This window comes from Schistocerca gregaria, chromosome 3 (genome assembly GCF_023897955.1).
Source record: "Schistocerca gregaria isolate iqSchGreg1 chromosome 3, iqSchGreg1.2, whole genome shotgun sequence".
Classification (NCBI taxonomy): domain Eukaryota; kingdom Metazoa; phylum Arthropoda; class Insecta; order Orthoptera; family Acrididae; genus Schistocerca; species Schistocerca gregaria.
The window spans coordinates 339773385-339788706 of NC_064922.1; the positions used below are offsets into that span (position 1 = coordinate 339773385).

At 40.9% G+C, this 15322-nt stretch overlaps 2 protein-coding genes across 9 annotated transcripts in view; one reads left to right on the forward strand and one right to left on the reverse strand.

Moving 5' to 3' along the window:
- The window catches only part of LOC126355996 (DNA ligase 3), a 538466-nt gene that overhangs the window by 357048 nt on the left and 166096 nt on the right, over window positions 1-15322 (reverse strand). The window lies entirely within an intron of this gene.
- Window positions 1-15322, forward strand: part of LOC126356001 (uncharacterized) — a 241695-nt gene that overhangs the window by 93107 nt on the left and 133266 nt on the right. The gene's annotated exons all lie outside the window — the stretch shown is intronic.

Genomic DNA, 15322 nt, shown 5'->3' on the forward strand with positions numbered 1-15322 from the left:
AACAACTACTGGATGATCATTTGTCCATGTGGACGTGCTGCAATACGTTTCCCGAAAGCATCCCGCACGTGCTAGAGGAGATTTAAGTCCAACAAACGAGCAGGACACCCCATCTGTCGAATTTTTCTCCTTCCAAGACTTCCACAACCTGCGCTGTTCGATGTGGTCTGGCATCGTCATCCATAAAAATTGGCCAGGTGCGAGTAGGACTCTCGCACTGAGGGTTCCGTACAAACTTTATCTATACAGACAGTTCATCCATTCCGGGAAACGATGATCTCTACGATTTTTGCCTGCTGTCGACATCGACAATGGCAAGATATCTGTCCCAGTGAGTCCAAGACTTTCGAGTATGTTTTAATTTCACGCTTGAAGTCGGATAACAAAAGAATTACTTTTTCGAGCGATATAACCACAGAGTAACAATTTTTTGATTTTTTTCCCCTTTGTTTTTGGTGAGAAACATTGCTTCACGCCAAACATATTTCTAGGTCAACAGGAAGTAACCTGTAGATTTTGGTTGGTTGGTTGGTTGATTGGTTTTGAGGTTTGATGGGGGCTAAACATCGAGGTCATCAGTCCCCTGTTCCAAACAGGGATACTTGTAAAAGGCCTATACAGTAGAAGTGTAACCTCTGCACCCAGAGGGACGGAACACCAAGGGGTACAGATCTAAAATGAACACCGCAATAACACAAAATAGAGAACACTTAAAAGGAGCAGAGCAAATAATGGACTAAAGTAAAACAGACTACAGTGGTTGATGGATCAGGTAAAAGGTCAACCACTCAACTACAAACGAAGAACCTCCAGCTGGGAAGCGTTGATAGAGGTACCAACACAACTTGTTACCTTAAAAGACACTATTTTGGTATCCACGTCACAATTAAAAGTCGCTGGAGTGGATGTAGCTTGAGAAATCATGCGAGAGCGTCCACACTAGAGTGAGTGATAAAACCCAGCTGCACGGATAGTAGGTTTTGGTAAGTCATATCCTGTAGGTTTTGGTAGGTGAATTTGGGAGTATCAAAATATATAACAAATGGTCTTATCCTTTGGCTGTACTTCCATTTATTACACCGCTAAATGGCTATAGACCTTAGTATTTAACTCATTTGAACTTGGTACGTCCACCCGTTCCTGAGAAAAAGTATTCTGAACCGTCAGGCAGGTAAACAACAAAGGATCCTACAGGACTTCCGTTTTTATTGACTGTGGTACAGAACCCTAAAAATGAAGTCAGATCTGGCTATAGCTCTGGGAAGACGCACATGGGGAAGGAATACAGCATCACAATGATGTTGCCCTGTCAGTGTAAAGTAGAGCCATTAATTGAATTTTTTCGTGAACTTGATTGCAGTCCTGGTACACAATGAAATCCCTGCTCCATTGTACCGTAGCACGCCGCTAAAAGAGAAGAAAGACAGTAGCACAGCCCATCCACTTTACCTCTGGGGTGCGCCGGGTTTCGTCTCTTTAGTGGCTTGTTGTGGTACCGTTGAGCAGGGATTTCAATGTGTACCAGGACTGCAAGACTATATCTTCAAAGATTTCAAAGTCAGGACGCACATGCAAAATTATGCTCCCATATACCATAAAAGTTCGCCAATCGAAGGGATGGTGTTCGACAATTCTGAACGAACCCTCATATGGTGAGAGGTGCGAACACGTAATGCACGCAGGAAGTGTCGAAAATGATCGTATTGATAGTCCAAATGTTATGGTGTGGGAAGGTATAATGTTGCACGGCCTCCAAATCTTGGATACGGTACCTTCACCGGTCAACGTTGTTGTGATACTGTACTCCGTCCCCATGGGCATCATTTCAATGGTGCATTGGGCGCGATTCCATTTTTACGGATGACCATGCGCGACGGCATCGAACTGCACAAGAAGGAACTCTTGGAACGGGTATTGAACACCAGTGTACATAATATTTTTGACAATGAGGGCTCTTCGGAGCATACACCCATCAAAGTTCCGAGGTTGTGGTCAATTTTTAATCACCACCAAGAAAAAAGTAAATCCATTAATTGAATTTTTTTCGTGAACTTGAATGCAGTTCAGGTACACATTCAAATCCCTGCTCCATTGTACCGTAGCACGCCGCTAAAAGAGAAGAAAGACAATAGCACAGCCCATCTCCATTTTTCCTCTGGGATGCGCCGTGATTCGTCTCTTTTTAGTGGCGTGTTTCGGTACCTTTGAGCAGGGATTTCAATATGTACCAGGACTACACTCAAGTCCACGTAAAAAATTCAATTAATAACTTTACTTTTTCGAGGTGATGATTAAAACTTTATGACCAAATCTCGTAGAGCGTGTCATGGTGAGTAGCTATTCAAGAGGCGGCATCCCAAGGTAGCGGTTACTATCGACCAAAATGCACACGTGGTATCTGGGAACATCTGAGACGAGTCCATGGCACATTCGCCACGCGAGGTTGTGTTGATTTGCCTGTCAGTATTAACCAAAGACAGAAAAAGCCAGTCGAGGTCGGCAATGGCATAAGTAAACGTAGTGCAAGACTGTTCGACGCGTTGGTGCAAATGATTTCAAAAATATTGTTTCTGTCTTGGTGCAGTGAATCGAGGAATTTTTTTTACAGTAGAAACACTGCTGCACCTGTTTTGAAGCAAGGAGACTGGCTGAAAATGAAATCATTTCTTACCGTTACGGCCGACACTACATTTGGCATCGTGAAATCCCAGACTGGTTCAAAAATGGTTCAAACGGCTCTGAGCATTATGGGACTTAACATCTGAGGTCATCTGTCCCCTAGAACTTAGAACCACTTAAACCTAACTAACCTAAGGACATCGCACACATCCATGCCCGAGGCAGGATTCGAACCTGCGACCGTAGCAGTCACGAGGTTCCGGACTGAAGCGCCTAGAACCGCTCGGCCACAATGGCCGGCCCAGACTGGTTCCTCGAGAATACTGATGTCTTACAATCCCTCCTTGCTTTCAAGCGTAAGGCAACTATCAACTGGCGCTCAAACTCTTACAACGCTACCCGCAAAGCGAAGGCAATTGTTCAGAGCACATCATTAACACATACTTGTGCAAGTGTACAGAGGTGTGCTGGAAACATAGGTCCCAATTAAGGATATCGATGGAACAGACATCAGAAACTCCTCAACAACTGCAACGATGGGTGGAACACTACTTCAACCTCAACTCATATTCGACGATCATCATCACAAAAGCAATAAATTTCTCAGTTGCCATATCGACACAGGTTGTCGTGCCTACTAAGGAGGCGGCTCAGAGAGATGTTGCGCGGCTTAAATGCAGGAAATGCTCTAGAAGAGACAATTTCCTCACAGGTCTTTTCAAACTGACTCCATGTCTCCCAGAGCTCTACAACCTTTTACTGAAATGTTGGGCTGAGGGCACTGTGCCGTAGCATATGCACGATGCCAACATTATCACTCTATACAAAGCTAAATGCAGTCGCGATGATTACAATTGCTGCCGCGCAATTCCATTGCTGAGTGTAGTTGGGAAAGTGTTTGCCCATATGGTGCTGGGTTGAATGGAGAAATTCGCCGAGCATAAGTACCCACCCTAAGTTTCAGTGAGAGTTGGTACGCTAGTGATCTACAGCTGACATGACCTTCACACTCAGACAGATTAAAAAAAAAGGCCCGAGCAGAAGAAGCCATTGTTCGTCCATTTTTGAGTCACCAGTTTTCTGACTACTTTGATGCGGTCAGCCACAAATTCCTCTCCTGTGCCAATCTCCATCTCAGATTAGGTCCTCAATTATTTGCTGGACGTATTCCAAATATCTACAGTTCTTGCCCTCTAGTAGCATGGAACACATTCCCTGATGTCTTGACAGATGTCCCATCATCCTGTCCTTTTCCACATATTCCTTTCCTCTCCGATTCTGCGCAGAACCTCATTTCTTACCTTATCAGTCCACCTCACTTTCAACATTCGTCTGTAGCACTACATCACAAATGCTTCGATCCTCTTCTGTTCCAGTTTTTCCACAGTCTATGTTTCACTACAATACAATGCTGTGCTACAAATACCCTTTCCCAGAAATTTTTCCTCAAATTAAAGCTTATGTTTGATACTAATAGACTTGCTTTTATCGACCTTAATAAGGCACTTGACAGTCAGCCGCGAGGATTGTATACTTGACTAGTGAAGACATGGTGTTTTCTATAACTCTTAAAGATGATCAGTACTTTTCACGATGCTGTGTCATTTTCAGAAAGCACATCAATTTCCTTTCTTGTGCAAAGAGGAGTTTGGCACAGGTGTGTACTTGGGCCCATTTTGTTTGGTATATTCTTCTCGTTACTTCTCCAAAGTTGCTTTCCTTGAAACGATCCTGGGCATCCATCTGAGCCCAACTTACATAGGTAGGAATGATCATCAAAATAAAATAAGAGAAATCAGAGCTCGAACAGAAAGGTTTAGGTGTTCGTTTTTCCCGCTCGCTGTTCGGGAGTGGAATAGTAGAGAGATAGTATGATTGTGGTTCGATGAACCCTCTGCCAAGCACTTAAATGTGAATTGCAGAGTAGTCATGTAGATGTAGATGACGGGAAACTTCACAACATTCCCTTGCTCAGATCCAACCGCTATCTTTAGGACTTATTTATAAGTAATTGTTTACTTGCTGATGAATCAGCATTCACAGCACATAGTGAAGACGAACTTCAGCGGCCTCTGAATATATTTGCTACTGCATAAAAGTTGTTCTCCATGTCTGTGAATGTATAGCAGACTGATTATGGCGCAAGAACACACAGATATGCCTGCCTTACGATTACATGGCTCCTTGTTAAATGAAGTCGACAAACACTGTTACCTTGGTTCGCTAGTGTCAGAAGATCTTTCACTATACGACGAAGTAAAGGCAAGAACTGGCAAAGCAGCGAACAGTTTTCGGGAACCTCAGCACAGAAGTATGGAACAGCAAACACGTTACAATGACCAAAAAAATTCTCCTCTATCAAGCATGCATGCTCAGCACACTCTTGTATGGCGCTGAAATCTGGACGTCGTATATCAAACAAGAACGTGAGCTCAACACCTTCCATCTGTGGTGTTAACGAAACAATCTAGGGGCAACGTGGAGGGACCATGTGGCAAATGAGACGGACATGAATGCTGCGAGTATCTCTGCAACTCTGAAGGAACGTCGCTTGCAGTGGCTAGGACACTTACATCGTATGGACCACTACATCTATATGACTACTCTGCAATTCACATTTAAGTGCTTGGCAGAGGGTTCATCGAACCACAATCATACTATCTCTCTACCATTTCACTCCCTAACAGCGCGCGAGAAAAACGAACACCTAAACCTTTCTGTTCGAGCTCTGATTTCTATTATTTTATTTTGATGATCATTCCTACCTATGTAGGTTGGGCTCAACAAAATATTTTCGCATTCGGAAGAGAAAGTTGGTGACAAATTTCGTAAAAAGATCTCGCCGCGACGAAAAACATCTTTGCTGTAATGACTTCCATCCGAATTCGCGTATCATATCTGCCACACTCGAGTCTTCCCCGCCCTACACTGCTTAGTGAGATATCGCATGCCAAGAGACCCCCTGGAAGACCTGCTCTACGCTTTAAAGATGGGGTCAAGAGTGGTAGGAACGCATTTAACATTTACCACTGCAAATGGGAGGAGCTCGCCGAAGACCACAGTAGAAGGAAGAAACTCATCCAAGGACGGCAGCAAGTTCCATGATGGCGCCTGGCTCAATAACTTAGCTGCAAAACGGGCGTGTAGACAAGCGCCTCCGGCGAACCACTCTTTTGGTGTGACACACATTTGTCCCACCTGTGTGCACCAAAGGGGCTCTCTCATTGAGCTCCTGAGTCACAAAAAACTTGGGCTTGATGCTACTTTAATCTCCCGTTAGGAAGCATAGGGCATTGATGATGCATATGTAGCAAGCCGTAATAACCATTGTACACATTATCATATATATAGTATTGTACAGCCTATTTTAGGTACTCAAGGTAATATCTGCACAGTGTATTTGAGAAAGAATGAGCAAATATAATTTCTAAAGTCTCTTACACAACTAAGAACTTATGTCAGTGTGTTGCTCCTATATGGAATGAACCGTCTACACGTACTTCATGTGGTATCTTCGAACATTCAAAATTCGCCAATGTCAACCATTTTAACAGTAATATTATGTGGATGAAAATCTTTGATATAAAGACATGAGGCTGATGAAAAGTTTTTAACATGCGAAAGGAAAGTATAAAGAAAAGTTTAATCGATGAAAGTAACGTCGTCGATGTGCTAAAGAAGAGAAGATTGACTGGGGCTAGTCATGTGACAAAAACGTCGCAGAACAGACTACTTATAATAGGCTTCTCAGAAACAATAGTTTGGATGTGAGGAGGACCACCCAGAATCAGCTGGCGAGACAAAATCCAAGATTTGGAACTTACTGTCAGTTCAAAATTTTGCCGGAACTCAGTATCTTCGCCCACCAGGGGCAATGTTCTACCCGTCTACCAGCTGAGTTATCCGACGACAGCTCACTGCCCGCCCTGACAGCTTCACTTCCACCATTACCTCTCTCCTACTTTCTGAACTTCAATGTTCTCCCGTGTACTTTACGGGACCAGAGCTCCTGGGAGAAAAGAAAGTTTCAGGGTTCAAGTCCTGGTGCTGCACACAGTTTTAATCTGCCAGAAACTTTCAATCAAGCGTACACACAGCTGTAAAGTGAAAATTCGTTCAGGAAACTTTAGGGATGGCTTAATAAGGCCGAACAACTCCAAATGGACAGCCAAGGCAGTCAACAGAAACGAATGGAAGAGGCTCGTAGAGGAGGCGCATGTTTGGTAAGCAAGTTGCCTTATATAAAGTAAAACAAATCTTCTAAAATGGTTTTTCAATGTTCTGTATTCCATCGGACGTGATGCTGCGACTGTTACACGTAAAAATAATAATTCCATTTTTCTCTTCCATCCAGTTACTTACAGGAACAAGGTAACCAGCCCAATATTTGCAGAACGCGAGAAAATTCTTGTTTTCGCTGAAACTGCAGCGAGTGATCGCAAAATTACGACCATGTAGCCAGCTTGTAAATTCGGTCGAATAGCGTTCGGCACGCGGGACGAATCACCGCGTTTCCCAGCGGCGCGTGAAGTTGTCTTCCCTAGACGCTGCGGCTCATCTTCTGGAGTGGCGCAGATGTTACTGGGATAGTCAAGTTTGGCCCTGCAGACGCTGTTGCAGGTCATACAGAACAACTGCTTGCTGTGAACTGTGTAGACGTAAGCTGGCTGCGGACGTACTTTCGTGGGCGGTGGCAACATCATTTCAAATACTTCATCTTTTACTTTGGATCACCTCTCTTGTCCTGGTAGCGCAAGCATCGTCCACCAGTTTTAAACTTATCCCTCTAAAAATGTGAACAGTTTTAACAGTCTGGACAAACTATTAGGTGTCCACGCCATCTTAACTAGCCTTCCATCAGGAAGTATTCCAGGTCTTGTCTTCTACAGTTTTGCAGAAATCTGATATTTAGAAGAATATGTTGTCATTTCACTTTTAGAATTGGACGGGGAACACTACATGAGGAAGCTACTCAGGAATTTGACGTCACCTCTGAGCAGACGCCAAATCTCAAAGGCATGAAATATGTCAATCATGATATGTCACTAAGGCAAAGTTTAACTTATTTTTTTACTGTACAAAACAGAAAACTCACTGCTACATAAATCTCGAATACAGATAATTAGTGCCTGATGTAATTACAGAATTTAAACACTACCAATTGTCGTTAAGTAGTAGTCCTATTTTTGTCAATAGATACCATTTGAAGTCTTTCACACACTCCTCCATCCGAGTAAAAGAACTCAAATTACAATTACAACAATATATCAATAAGTACGAACAATCGTTCCACATCTTGCAGTTATGTTGTTCTCTATGCACATGGCTATCGACAATATATTAAGTTTTCACTGTGAATGAAAAGTTATTCTTCGCCTTCAGTTCTTAATAGATCGTCGACATAGGCGATAGTTAAATTCCCTCGTTGGGGCAGTTCCATTACAATATTAAAAGATAGCACTCAAATAGCTTAAATATTTAACCTTTTTTTATAAATAAGAGAACACGGAGTATCTCTGTCTTCTGCCTGTCTGGCTACACCACCATTAGAGCTAGGACGCGAGTTCAACTATTCTTATAACCACTCCACGTTGATCGCATTTTTCAGTAGGACACAGTAACATTTCAACATGTACATATGCGCTCAGTGGCGTGAGTTTAATGTCATTTTTCTATGGAGAAATATTTAGGCTCAATTAGATGCATTACGGTAAATATTTCTCTGAATTCATAACTTAACATCGTTACCTGTTATTTCTTCTTGTACTCTGCTCCGTGTGCGCTTAAGATAGTGCAGACTCAATTTTGTGTTGGTGTTCCGGACTTCATTAGCGATGAAGTTAGAGCACTGTAAGGTAAATGTTCCGTACGTTGCTGACCGTCACAACGACAACCCAAGAGAGCCTGCAAACGTTCATAAATGGTAATGAGTTTCTCTTATCTAAAATGCTTGACACCATTGCAGATCTCATATATATATATATATATATATATATATATATATATATATATATATATATATATTCTGCGTCACTCCAGAAGATGAGCCGCAGCGTCTAGGGAAGATAACTTCACGCGCCGCGGGGAAACGCGGTGATTCGTCCCGCGTGCCGAACGCTATTCGACCGAATTTACAAGCTGGCTACATGGTCGTAATTTTGCGATCACTCGCTGCAGTTTCAGCGAAAACCAGAATTTTCTCGCGTTCTGCAAATATTGGGCTGGTTACCTTGTTCCTCTAAGTAACTGCATAGAATATATGGTGTTACAAAGAGGTACGGCCAAACTTTCAGGAAACATTCCTCACACACAAAGAAAGAAAATATGTTATGTGGACATGTGTCCGGAGACGCTTACTTTCCATGTTAGAGCTAATTTTATTACTTCTCTTCAAATCACATTAATCATGGAATGGCAACATACAGCAACAGAACGTACCAGCGTCACTTCAAACACTGTCACAGGAAATGTTCAAAATGTCCTCCGTTAGCGAGGATACATGCATCCACCCTCCGTCGCATGGAATCCCTGATGCGCTGATGCACCCCTGGAGAATGGCGTATTGTATCACAGCCGTCCACAATACGAGCACGAAGAGTCTCTATATTTAGTACCGGGGTTGCGTAGACAAGAGCTTTCAAATGCCCTCATAAATGAAAGTCTAGAGGGTTGAGGTCGGGAGAGAGGGGAGGCCATGGAATTGGTCCGCCTCTACCAATCCATCGGTCACCGAATCTGCTGTTGAGAATCGTACGAACACTTCGCCTGAAATGTGCAGGAGCTCCATCGTGCATGAACCACATGTTGTGTCATACTTGTAAAGCCACATGTTCTAGCAGCACAGTATGAAACCATGGCGGTGAATCGAGCAAGTACAGTACATACTGACGAAACTAAAATGAGCTCTAACATGGAGATTAAGCGTTTCCGGACACATGTCCACATAACATCTTTTCTTTATTTGTGTGTGAGGAATGTTCCCTGAAAGTTCGGCCGTAACTTTTTGTAACACCGCGGTTTTTCATCTGCCTCGGCGAATGTGGGCTGGTTCCCCTTATTACGCCTCAGCTACACTATGTCGGTGATTGCTGCGCAAATACTTTCTCCACGTACGCGTACACCATAATTACCCTACCACGCACTGGGGCTACACTCGACTGGAACGAGACGTTCTCGGGGGTCCACTGGGGGCCGTACCGCGCAGTAACCCTGGGTTCGGTGTGGGGCGCCGGTGGGGTAAGTGGACTTCTGTGGGGTTGTGAACTATAAGATATACGAAAGCTATCCTGTGAAATACTTAATTGTAGTTCATGTTTTGTTCTAATGTGCTCTGCGATGTCCTTCAGGCATGCATGTATGCATACCTGAAGGAACAGGCACAGCAGCGATTGACAATGTCAGGCACACATTTTCATTGTCATCAATGCTTAGCGTAACCAGAAGTCAGCCATATTCGCAATATGTCCTGTGAAAGCCTACTTAGATAATTCTGGAAGCAGTTTTAAGTTATTAATAAAGGAGTTTATTACAACCCCTAGTAACGCTCTGATAGGAATAGCGAAGACAAGATTTGTCTAATTACAGCACGCACAGAGGGGTTTAAGCGATCATTCTTTCCGCGCTAGAACAGGAAGAATCCCTAACAATTGCTACAATGGGAGGTACCCTCTGTTATGCGCTCCAGAGTGGTTTGCGGAACATAGATGTAGACGTATAAATATACGTAAGATATGAGATCTGATAGAGCGCCTTTACTTTCGCATGGTTTTCAGTCCAGATGTACTATGTTTCCATCTCTCAGGTATGTTCTGAAGTTTCTGGTATTAGGATTAACCATCCTCCACCCTTTTTTTTATGAGAGTCGCGAGCAAGCTTTTCTGGCAAAGGTCTGCCGTTCTTTATCCGTAGATGCATCTCACAAAATTAGGTGGACTGATAAGGTAAGGAATGAAGAGGATCTCCGCAGAAACAGCGAGGGAATGAATATATGGTAAACACAGACAAGAAGAAGGGACAGGATGATAGGACATCTGTTAAGATATAACGGAATAAATGGAGAAATTGCAGTTTCTCACTCTGCTAGAGTTGAATTGCAGGCTGCCACTTCCCTTACCTGTAGCTGACCAACACTGTTGCAAGTTGTGTGTTCGTTGGACGGGGATGTAAAACTTTTGCTACTATCAGAGAGAGGGTGTGGACTATATGCCGTCTCCAGTCTCTCCGATAACCAGCAAGTTAACAAACACGAGACTATATTCTTCAAGCGCTTATCACATTCGGTTACACTAACCAGTTACACTGTACGAGATTAAAATATATGGGACTTTGTCAATTGGAAGACAACAGCCATTCAATGTACAAGCCACATAAAATTAACAACAAATTTTTGATTGATAATTCACAAGCTGCAAGTACTTTCAATGATCACTTTCTAAACGCAGCATCAAATGTAGAATTAAATGGTTCAGTTGAAGAAGCAAAATAATACATAAAAAATGCCATCCCACAAAACTTTAAACGATCAGAAGTTGCACCATCATCCTTTACTGAAATTAATGGAGTTATAAAAATTCTAAAAAGCAACAGTTCTTATGAGGTTGATGAAATTTCAGACAGCATTCTGAAAAGTTGTTCCAGCTTAGTAAGTAATGTCCTTAGTGACATATGCAAATACATTACTTGCACTGGAAATTTTTCCAGGCAGGTAATATACAACTGTTTAACATTTCGTAAGGAAGGTGACAATAAAGACTCAATTATCGTCCAATTTCCTTACGAGCGTCTTTTTCCAAAATATTCGACAAAGTAATATAATCAAGACGCACACATACGGGCAAATAATTTACATAGCGCATCACAGTCTGGATCCCAGAAAGGTTTCTCGACTGAGAATGCTCTTTATACATTCACTTATCAAATAGTACAAGCCGTAAAAAATAATAATAATAATAATAATAATAATAATAATAATAATAATAATAATTTATCGACATAAAAACCTACATTATGGACAGGTAGACAATTTAAGAAAATTCTTTATAGAACGTGCAGAAACTAGCAAAATACACAAAGCAATCACTCATATAAATACATCGGCTACACCATTGCAATTTCATAACCACTTCTACAACCCTTTAGATCACATAACAACAACAGATACGAAGAAAGTAAATTGGAAAAAGAAAACACTACATAGCAAGCACCCGTATCATCCAACACAGCCACACATTGATCAAGACGCATCCAACACATGGCTAAGAAAAGGCAATATATACAGTGAGACGGAAGGATTCATGATTGCAATACAGGATGAAACAATAAACACCAGATATTACAGCAATCATATTATTAAAGATCCCAATACCACAACAGATAAATGCAGACTTTGCAAACAACAAACAGAAACAGTAGATCACATTACAAGCGTATGCACAATACTAGCAAATACAGAATACCCCAGAAGACATGACAATGTAGCAGAAATAATACATCAACAGCTTGCCTTACAACATAAACTTATAAAACAACACGTTCCCACATACAAGTATGCACCACAAAATGTACTGGAGAATGATGAATACAAATTATACTGGAACAGAACCATTATAACAGATAAAAACACCACATAACAAACCTAACATCATACTCACCAATAAAAAGAATAAATTAACACAACTAATCGAAATATCCATAACCAATACAACAAATATACAAAAGAAAACAGGAGAAAAAATTGAAAAATACATCCAACTGGCTGAGGAAGTCAAGGATATGTGGCATCAGGATAAAGTTGGCATTATACCAATTATACTATCAACTACAGGAGTCATACCACACAATATCCACCAGTACATCAATGCAATACAGCTACATCCAAACTTATATATACAACTACAGAAATCCGTAACTACTGATACATGTTCAATTACCCGAAAGTTCCTAACTGCAATATAACATACACCGTACAGTTAAAAGGAAGTCACGCTTGATCAAGGTCCGCGTCACTTTTTACTTTTGACCAGACATAACGTCTGAGATAAGAAAGAAATAATAACAACATATGGCCACTTGTTATCTTATTTTGGCTTTCCAGAACACTTGATTGTGTATCATGCTACTCTCCTCGAAAAACTGAACTTTCATGGAATTGATGGCTTTACGCACAGTTGGTTTGAATCTTACTCAAGAAACAGAATGCAGAAGGTTGTGCTGAATAATTCAGACATTATCGAAGAGGTAGAAAATTTTAGTGAATAGGAAAATACAATCAGGAGGAGTGTTACAGGTTCACTTTTTGGTTGACTTCCATTCTTTATGTATGTGAATGACCTTCCACTTAACATTCAAAATTGATACTTTTAGAAGAATACACTATCGTTATAATTGATCCCATTAAGGAGAAAGTAACAGAAGAATTTGTAAATGATATTTTCTAAAGAATTATTTAGTGGTTTTCGAAAAAAATGGACTCACTCTAAATTTTGAAAAAAAAACACACTATATTCAGTTTCTTACAACAAATAGTCATACCAACGATTGATGCAGCACATGAGCAGGAGACTGCTAGTAGGGTAGAATGCTCCATCTTGATGAAAACTTGAAATGGAAGTAGCATCATGTTGAGCTTCTCTAACAGGTCAGTACAGCTACTTCTCCTCTTCGTATAATTGCTGATCTTGGAAATAAATGTATCAACCTCCTGAGATATTTTGCATATTTCCACTCAGTAATGTCATAAGGAATAATTTTATGGGCTAACTCATCACTTTGAAGTAGAGTTCTGATTGCACAAAAGCGAGAAGCAAGAATATTATCTGGTGTTCACTCACGGGCGTCATGTAGGTACCCCTTCAAGGAGCTACTCATTTTAACTGTGCCGCCACAATACATATTTTCGCTAATGACATTCATCATAAACAACCCACCAGAATTTGATAAGAACAGTGATGTAAACACTTACAACACTAGAGGGGGGACAAATAACCTTATATTATGCACGGTTTAAGCTGTCAGTCGCTCGGAAAAAGTTCAATATCTAGCAACAGAAATTTTTGATAACAGTTCAACTAACATAAAATGTCTGACAGGTAGCGAACCAAGTTTTAAATCTAATATAAAATCATTTCTCGAGGACAACTTCTATTCCATTGGTAAATTTCTACATAAAAACTGGTAGTCAGTAAAAAAAATTGAGTGTAGTTGCATGAGTAGGACTAAAATTAATAATATGTGTATTAATGTTAACCCTAATCAAATAGACGTAGCCTGTAAATTGATTCGTTCCGTATCAGTTCGATAAAAGAAACGTTCAAATGATCTATGGAATATGTAACTAACGCAACTGATACGCAAGCCGCTTATACGGTGTCATGTAGAAACGCATGCCACACGACGAGTAGTAGCAACATTATTTAATCAGTCTAAAATCAGATTGATCTCCTCAAAGAAAATGCAGACAAAACCGGCCTCCATATACTTTTGATAAGACAGAATACATGACTACTACTAACAAGCAAAAAAAATTCATGGCTAAATACGGCAAAATTCAACGAGTTCCGCAGTATAAATGTCACTGAGGAACCGTTCAGGAAAATGGAACCGAAACAAAGCAAACGAAATTAGACTACGAAAGACAGAAAATGCGTGAGTTACCGAAAGTGTCTACTACAAGATATGAACCCATTCTCCGAGTACAAAAAACTAAAACATCAAAATACAGCATTTAACCCGGAATACCTCTATGGATCAGAAATACTAACATTCCGAAGGAAGTCAGACTTTGGAAATCTTGAGAAAAAGAACGCAAACTCGTAAGAAAAATTCTACGCCCAAAACGTGCAGACGAACAGCAGCGAGTGACAGACAAGTAGAAAATCAAACATTGCGCAAATATACATAGCAACGTTAAAAAAGGAAGTTCAAATTCTATGTACACATTAAAAGAATGAGCCCACACATATATCCAGAAAAAATTGTCGGATTCTTTCGCAACAGCAGTAAAACTGAAACAGACACGATGAAACCGACTGGTGACATAAAAACTCATTTTAAATTGGCAAGAATTACACCAGAAAACGCTGAAAACCACGATTACCACAAGTCCAAAAGTCACTATTGGCACGTTGACCAAGAGGAAAACCCAAAGAAGACTGCAACAACGAGGTCTTAAGAGAGAAAGAAAGCCCACTAGAAGTAAAAAAGAGAAATGTGGGCACCAAGGAAGGCTAATATCAACGTCTCAAGTGCTTCGCGTAGTCCTAATGGCCTTATTCCGAACTTGTCTCGGGCATGGATGTGTGTGATGTCCTTGGGTTAGTTAGGTTGAAGTACAGGGTGATCAAAAAGTCAGTATAAATTTGAAAACTGAATAAATCAAGGAATAATGTAAATAGAGAGGTGCAAATTGACACACATGCTTGGAATGACATGGGGTTTTATTAGAACCAAAAAAATACAAAATTTCAAAAAATGTCTGACAGATGGCGCTTCACCTGATCAGAATAGCAATAATTAGCATAAGTAAGACAAAACAAAGATGATGTTCTTTACAGGAAATGCTCAATATGTCCACCATCATTCCTCAACAATAGCTGTAGTCGAGGAATAATGTTGTGAACAGCTCTGTAAAGCATGTCCGGAGTTATGGTGAGGTATTGGCGTCGGATGTTGTCTTTCAGCATCCCTAGAGATGTCGGTCGATCAC